At 42.1% G+C, this 8,806-nt stretch overlaps 1 pseudogene; it reads left to right on the top strand.

The window, feature by feature from the left end:
* Positions 1–6,252: 6,252 nt before the first annotated feature.
* LOC102392150 lies at positions 6,253–7,123 on the top strand (annotated as a pseudogene).
* Positions 7,124–8,806: the final 1,683 nt, after the last annotated feature.

Here is an 8,806-nt window from a genome sequence, read left to right as displayed (position 1 = left end):
TCAATATGCCAGCAAATTTGGAAAACTCAGCAGTGGCCACAGAACTGGAAAAGGTCAGTTTTCATTCCAATGCCAAACAATGTTCAAACTACAGCAAAATTACACTTATTTCACAAGCTAGCAAAGTAATGCTCAAAATTCTTCAAGCTAGGCTTCAACAGTATGTGAATTGAGAACTTCCAGATGTTCAAGCTGGATTTAGAAAAGGCAGAGGAACCAGAGATCAAATTGCGAACATCTGTTGGATCATAGAAAAAGCAAGAGAATTCCAGAAAAGTATCTACTTCTGCTTCATTGACTATGCTAAAGCCTTTGATTGTGTGCATCACAACAAACTGGAAAATTCTTCAAGGGATGGGAATACCAGACCACCTGACCTGCCTCCTGAAAACCTGTATGCAGGTTAAGAAGCAACAGTTAGAACTGGACGTGGAACAACAGACTGGTTCCAAATTGGGAAAGGAGTACATCAAGGCTGTATATTGTCACCCTGATTATTTAACTTATAAGCAGAGTACATCATGAGAAATGCTGGGGTGGATGAAGCACAAACTGGAATCAAGATTGCTGGGAGAAATATCAATAACCTCAGATATGCAGGTGACACCACCCTTATGACAGAAAGCAAAGAAGAACTAAAGAGTCTCTTGATGAAAGTCAAAGAGGAGAGTGAAAAAACTGGCTTAAAACTCAACAATCAAAAAATGAAGATCATGGCGTCTGGTCCCATCACTTCATGGCAAATAGATGGGGAAACAAAGGAAACAATGACAGACTTTTATTTTGGGGTGCTCCAAAATCACTGTAGATGGTAACTGTAGCCATGTAATTAAAAGACACTTGCTCCTTGGAAGAAAAGCTATGACACACCTAGACAGTGTATTAAAAACCAGAGACATTACTTTGCCAACAAAGGTCTATATGGTCAAAGCTATTGTTTTTCCAGTAGTCATGTATGGATGTGAGAGTTGGACCATAAAGAAGGCTGAGCACTGAAGAATTGATGTTTTTGAACTATGGTGTTGGAGAAGACTCTGGAGAGTCCCTTGGACTGCAAGGAGATCAAACCAGTTCATCCTAAAGGAAATCAGCCCTGAGTATTCATTGGAAGGACTGATGCTGAAGCTGAAACTCCAATACTTTGGCCACCTGCTGTGAAGAGCCAACTCATTAGAAAAGACCCTGATGGTGGGAAAGATTAAAGGCAGGAGAAAGGGATGATAGAGGATGAGATGGTTGGATTGCATCACCAATTCAATAGACATGAGTTTGAGCAAGCTCTGGGAGATGGTGAAGGACAGGGAAGCCTGGCATACTACAATCCATGGGGCACAAAGAGTTGGACATGACTGAGCGACTGAACAACAACAATATATTTGGGGAAGAGCAAGTACAATGGATTCAAAATGAATGGGGCTGAATTGTTGTTGACAATTATTTGTGATTGATATTTGAGCGTTTCCAAGGCAATGACACCCCACTCCAGTACTCTTGCCTGGAAAATCCCATGGGCAGAGGAGCCTGGTAGGCTGCAGTCCATGGGGTCGCTAGGAGTTGGACACGACTGAGCGACTTCACTTTCACTCTTCACTTTCATGCATTGGAGAAGGAAATGGCAACCCACTCCAGTGTTCTTGCCTGGAGAATCCCAGAGATGGGGGAGCCTGGTGGGCTGCCGTCTATGGGGTCGCACAGAGTCAGACACGACTGAAGCGACTTAGCAGCAGCAGCAATGTCCCAAGAGAGGCTTCCCTGATGGCTCAAATGGTAAAGAATCTGCCTGCAATGCAGGAGACCCAGGTTCACTTCCTGGATCAGGAAGGTCCCCTGGAGAAGGAAATGGCAACCCACTTCAAGATTCTTGCCTGGAGAATTCCATGGACAGAGGAGGCTGGCGGGCTACAGACCATGGGGTCTGTAGAGTTGGACACAACTCAGTAACTAACACACACAATATACCAAGAACAAGGCTTTAAATGAATCTCACAATCCAAAAATGTTGTGTCCTTGTTACTCCACGTTTCACAGACGAGGAAACTGAAACTCTTGAAAATTCAGTGCCTTCGGTGCTAAGTGTCAGTGAGTGCCAGTACTGGCCTTTGAACCTGGGTCTGTCTGATTTTAAAACTCCTGGTGCACTGAGACAACCCAGAGGGATGGGATGGGGAGGGAGGTGGGATTGGGGGACACATGTACACCCGTGGGTGATTCATGTCTGTTGGGGGCCAGCGTGAGGCACTCCACCCGTGGCAAAGGTCATGAGGAAGGAGGCTCGACATATGCAAAGGCGGGATCGAGCCTCAGGAGTCGCCCTGGAAATCCTCAAGCATCTACCCCCATAACCAGAGCCTGCATACTTTACTACTTTGTGCTCTCACCTACACCTCTGACTTTATGGGGAGCTGTCCCCCACCACCTCTTTCGGAGAAGGAGTTAACTTAGAGCTCCAGTTAATAAAAACTCCTGGGCGTGACAAGAGTGTTTTAACCTACAAACTCCTCTGAAGGTTCTCTAGCCTGCCTGACAAGCTTGTCCGGCCACATGTGATTGCTCATAGCCTCCTAACCGTGAGAGGCACGAGATGCTTTAAACCTTCTAAAAACAGGTTCCTTAGAAAAGTTAGAAAACCATTAGTATAAGTATAGTGGGCTGATTAGAAATTGTATTGGTGAAGGGTTTTTCATTTGTTGAGCCAATGTTTGTTGCTAAGTCTCCACATCCCCTGCCCTTACACACATTAATGAATATATAGAAGAAATAAGTATTAACCTTTGATATTAATCACGTTAGACCTTAGGCTAAGCAATTCTTTCCTTAATTAAAACCCACTACACCCTCACCCTATAGGAATGTAACTTTATCTGGTACCTTCAGAAGGTGGAGTCTTTTTTAAGAATAATCACCCCTGGAGAAATAAGTGTCCTGGTTGACTGACCACTGTCACAAGGAGAGGGTCATAAATTGTCAGCAGGCCCCCTGGCCAGAAGATGATGTAACACCCCTAAGACCTCTGTATACATTTGTATGAAGCACCTGACTTTGATAAAAGTCAGGACTGCTGACCCCACGTGACTTTTGCATTACATCTCAGTGTATAAAAGTAGACGATGGAAAATAAAGAATTGGGATCAGTTTCTCGAAATACTGGTCTCCCCATGTCGCTCTCGCTCTCAAACTCTGGCTGAGTCTCCATCTGGAGCGCGGAGCCTGCCATGCTTACTAATTATGCCTGGGCTTCTAAGATCCGACCAGGGAGGCCTCAGTGTCTCCTCTCCTTCAGGAGAACGGAAGGACGCCTGCGGCCTATGTAAGTGGTGCAAACTTCTTGTCTTGAAGTTTTATTGGTCTCCCATGTAAACCAAGCTACTCAGCCTCTTTTCTCCACTGAATTTTCCTACTGAGCTATCCTCATTCTATTACTCTTTACATCTCTAATTAATACCTAATTGAAGCTATTGTATCCTGATCCTCGCCGACGCCATCCTCGCTTCGAACTCCCTGGATCAGCCAGAGCTGGACCCCGGCACATGTCAATGTATGGAGAAAACCACCACAATATTGTAAAGTAATTAGCCTCCAATTAAAATACATAAATTAACAACAAAAAAAAAACTCCCTCTTAAGTTATTATTCCACTTCCTTGCTGTCATGAACTGAAAAGATAAGAGAGGTAAAAGTGACTAATATTAAAGCAGACAGTAGGATGAAAGGCTGTTAACTAAGCCTCTTAAAGCCCCAAATGAAGATCATGACAGGACCAAACTGTGCAGAAAAGACGAGGAGGGTATGGGAAGAGGAGCCTTGGGTGAGGAAGAGCCTGCAAGAGGGGCTCAATGGCATACATTTATCTACCATCTAAAGCATTACACGGAGAAGGCAATGGCACCCCACTCCAGTACTCTTGCCTGGAAAATCCCATGGGCAGAGAAGCCTGGTAGGCTGCAGTCCATGGGGTCGCGAAGAGTCGGACACGACTGAGCGACTTCACTTTCACTTTTCACTTTCATGCATTGGAGAAGGAAATGGCAACCCACTCCAGTGTTCTTGCCTGGAGAATCCCAGGGACGGGGGAGCCCGGTGGGCTGCCGTCTCAGGGGTTGCACAGAGTCGGACACGACTGAAGCGACTTAGCAGCAGCAGCAGCAGCAAAGCATTACAGACAAACTCTTCCTTTATTACTAAGCAAATTGTTTTCACCTGAAAACTTTAACTCCCTAACAAACACTCCAGCATCACAATACCACACAGTAAAGAGCAGGTCATTCCAAACATGCATGTAGATAACCATAGATTTGGTGACGTGGTCAATTGGTAAATGAAGTGGAAAACTATCTGCTGCCTTAACAACTACTCCATCAAGTTACCTTCTCTGAATGAGCTCCTTGTACAGCATTCTCTGTTAACCTACCCATTAGAGTAAGAGTGAATGTCTCAGAAGGATGGACCTGGACTCAGGTCTCATTGGCTTTGGACCCTAGACAAGCTTCATATGAGCTCTAAGCATCATCTCTAACATATGCCGAGGAGATCTATCCTAGGGTTACGGAGAGGACTAAGAGATGATACATGTGAAACACTTAGTATGAAGACAACGCTTACCCCATAGTAAGTGCTGCAACAATTGCAAGTGCAAGTGTGCAGTCATGCCCGACTCTTTGCAACCCCATGGACTACAGCCCACCAGCCTCCTCTGTTTATGGGATTCTCCAGCAAGAATACTGGAGCCATTTCCTCCTCCAGGGGATCTTCCTGACCCAGTAATTGAACCACATCTCCTGCATTGCAGGCGGATTCTTTACGGAGGAGCCACAGAGGAAGCCTGCTTTAACATATTAGCTGTTGTTATTAAAGATGTTATAAGATAGGTAAAGCACTTTATAAGCCCTTCAAGGCAGTCAGAGGCATCCTTTCTCTTTGCTACTGAAATTACCAATGATATTCTTCTGTTGAGGATATAAAAATCTATGATTTAGCACCTCTGAATTAGACAAGCACACTTCTGCTTTGGATGGTATCACTTATTCATGTGGGATAGAGATCTAGTTAAGCACAATACACTGGAATTCCAGTAGTCAAATCTTATAGCTGCAGTGGTCTGGGGTCAGGGGTGAGGCTGCACTGCTAATCTGAACATTTCCTCTTGGGCTTTTTGTTTCCCTCTGGCTTCTTGTGAAACTGCTTGCTGGGCTCAAATGCAGTCAGGGTTTGCAGTGCAGTTGAATGATGCTCCTATCGCACAGTTGTACAAGGTTTTGTTTGGGTGCTGTTCAATCAAAATGATGTAGGGGTGGGGTGGGGGAGGGAGTGCAATCTACTGCAGCTGTTCATCATTACCCAGATAAGCTGGAGAAGCCTCCCAATTAAACTTCATGTGTAATAAAGCCAATCAGTACATGAAAACAAGAATTTCTCATTTACTGAAATTATATTTGGCTTGTAATTGCTGTCTGGGAATGTTGAGCCAGGTAGAAAACATTAAGAAAATTGTCCTCCTCCCCACAAATTTAAGCTTGGTGATCACTGAAAAAAAAAAGACCAAGAACTTCATTTGATAACCTAAGCTGTTTTTGTTCTGTTTTCAATGTAAGAATAGAAATATACATTATTTCCTCTGCTGTAAAATAATAAACTAAAGCATACTTGCAACTTTAAACCTGAAATAAATGTATGGGGCCTATAAATGTTTTCCTAAGTCCTTATGGCTTAAAAATCTAAACAACAGAAATTAATTTGAAAACATATTTTCCTTACATGTATGTTTCATCTTATCAGAGAACAAAAACAAAGTAAAGAAAATGAAGCATTTATGTAAATAAGAGATGGACACATCACCATAAAAAATAAGGCCAGTCAAATGATACCATTTTTTGAAATCTTGCTGCATATATATTACTGTACTATCTTTGCTGGATGATCAATATAATATTAAGGGTGAGAAGAATTAAGCCTCATTAATTTTGTGACTAATGGGCCCTCAAATATTTATTGAAATGACTTTAACTTAATTGAATTGAATTATATTGACTTGAAACAGGACAATTATAAGTCACTGCCACTATACTTAAATCTCCAATCTAACTAAAGAATTAAAATACAAATGCATGAAATTTTGAATGGTACAACTATGAATAACAAAACATGACTATATATAATTTTAAAATAATGACTGTTCTCCAGAACAGTAGTTGTTTATCTCTGTCCATCTTCTCTCCAACCAAACATGTGCCATCAACCTCATGGAAAATTCAGTGAATGTGGGGATGGACCCTGAGATTCCAGAACTATCTTTTTGGTTGTGAACTAAAGGCCAAAGAAGATTATGATGAATATGAGCAACAGTTATCTTAAGAACAGTCCATTCAAGGGCTAGTGCAAAGGATGAATTGCACCCTATTAAAGCAGAGGCAGTGAGTTATGAAAGCAGTCCACTTAAAGTAGCACTGGCAACTTTGAAAATGTCTACTCAGCCAGCAGTTTCCTGTGAGAGCTTTGAAATAACACCACCTGGGATCTTACAGTTGAAGTGTGGTTTAGGGCTTGTGCATATTAGTGCACACACTTAGTAGCTGTAAAGGAAGATACAGATTCAAAAGATGAAGAGAAGGAGGATGTGAAACTCTTTAAGTATATCTGGAAAACCTTCCTTCCCCCAGAAGTGATATCAAGTCAACAGAAAAAAGTAAAATTTGCTGCTGCTGAAGATGACTACGATGTTGATTTTGGTAATAGGAAAGCTAAAGAAAAAAAGCTCCAGTAAAGAAATCCATATAAGATACTCCAGCCAGAAAAATGCACAAAAAACAAACCAGAATGGAAAAAACCTCGAAAACTTCAACACCAAGATCAAAGGTCAAGAATTCTTAAAAAAAAAATAGGAAAGAACTACTAAAACACTGAAAGAATCTAGTTCTGTAGAAGACATTAAAGCAGAAATACAAGCAAGTATAGAAAAAGACTGTTTCCCAGAGTGGAAGCCAACTTCATCAACTATGTGAAGGATTATTTCCAGATGACTGACCAGGAGTCTACTCAAGATCTCCGGCAGTGGAAGTGGAGGAAGTCTCTTTTAAAAAATAAGTTTAAATGGTTTATTAAAATTTTCCATCTAATTCCATTTCTGTAACAATTGACATCTGGCAGTCCTTTTCATAATGAAGAAGAGAACCATCCCTACCATGTCTGATAAATGTTACCCAGGTTCCATTGCCAAAAGTGTGCTGTCCAAAATGCCTAGTTTAGTTTTTAAAGAAGGAACTCCACCCTTTGCTTGGTTTTAAGTACACATGAAATGTTATCATAGAGCATAGGTATAGTGGTAGGAAGACAAATGGAAATGGTGAGGAGACAAATATACACATGAAATAAATTCAAGATGTTAAATAAAAAATCAATCAATGTAATCACTAAATCATGTCCGACTCTTTGAGACCTCATGGACTAGAGCCTGCCAAGCTTCTCTGTCCATGGGATTTCCCAGGCAGGAATACTGGGGTGGGTTGCCATTTCGTTCTCCAGGGGATCTTCCTGGAGTCAAACCTGATTTTCCTGTGGCTCTTGCATTCGCAGGCAGATTCTTTCCAACTGAGCCACCTTCAGTTCATTTCAGTTCAGTCGCTCAGTCGTGTCCAACTCTGCGACCCCACACACTGCAGCACACCAGGCCTCCCTGTCCATAGCCAATTCCCAGAGTTTACTCAAACTCATGTTCATTGAGTCAGTGATGCCATCCAATCATCTCATCCTCTTTCATCCCCTTCTCCTCCTGCCTTCAGTCTTTCCCAGCATCAGGGGCTTTTCCAAGGAGTCAGTTCTTTGCATCAGGTGGCCAAAATATTGGGAGTTTCACCTTCAGCATCAGTCCTTCCAATGAATATTCAGGACTGATTTCCTTTAGGTTGGACTGGTTGGATCTCCTTGCAGTCCAAGGGATTCCCAAGACCCTTCTCCAACACCACAGTTCAAAAGCACCAATCTTTAGCACACAGCTTTCTTTATAGTCCAACTCTCACATCCATACATGACTACTGGAAAAACCATAGCTTTGACTAGATGGACCTTTGTTGGCAAAGTAATGTCTCTGCTTTTTAATATGCTGTCTAGGTTGGTCACCTTAGATAAATATAAATAATGATAGATACATAGAAAGTTGCAAAAATGGCACACAGAATCCCATTGATCTTTTACACAGCTTCCATGGTGCCACCTTATATGACTGTAGTATAATACCAAAACCAGGGAACTGACATTAGTACCATACTGATAACTAGACTACAGTCTTCATTTGACGTTCATTTTTTGCCTGCTACTCAATTGTGTGTACGTGTGTGTGTGTGTGCTTATAAGCACATGTAGTTTTATGAAATTTAATCCCCTGTATAGAATTGTGTAACCACTACCAAGTCAGGACACAGAACCATTCCCTCACCACAAAGCAACTCTTTCTGTATACCCCATTGTAACCACACCCACCTTCTACCACAGTCACTAATCTGTTCTCCATTTTTATTGCTTTGCCATTCCGAGAATGTTATATAAGTAGAATCATATAGTATGTAACCTTCAGAGACTGTCTTTTTCCATTAAGCATAATGCCCTTGAAATCTATCTAAGTTGATCCATTATGGCAATAGTTTGTTTTTTTATGGTTGAGTAGTATTCCATGATAGGAGAAGGCAATGGCAACCCACTCCAGTACTCTTGCCTGGAAGATCCCATGGATGGAGGAGCCTGGTGGGCTGCAGTCCATGGGGTCGCACAGAGTCAGACACAACTGAAGCGACTTAGCAGCAGCAGCAGTAACAAATTA

The sequence above is a fragment of the Bubalus bubalis genome, chromosome 10, assembly GCF_019923935.1.
Source record: "Bubalus bubalis isolate 160015118507 breed Murrah chromosome 10, NDDB_SH_1, whole genome shotgun sequence".
NCBI classification, from domain to species: Eukaryota; Metazoa; Chordata; class Mammalia; order Artiodactyla; family Bovidae; genus Bubalus; species Bubalus bubalis.
The sequence above is the reverse complement of the archived record's forward strand: the minus strand, read 5'-3'. Positions and strand labels throughout refer to the sequence as shown.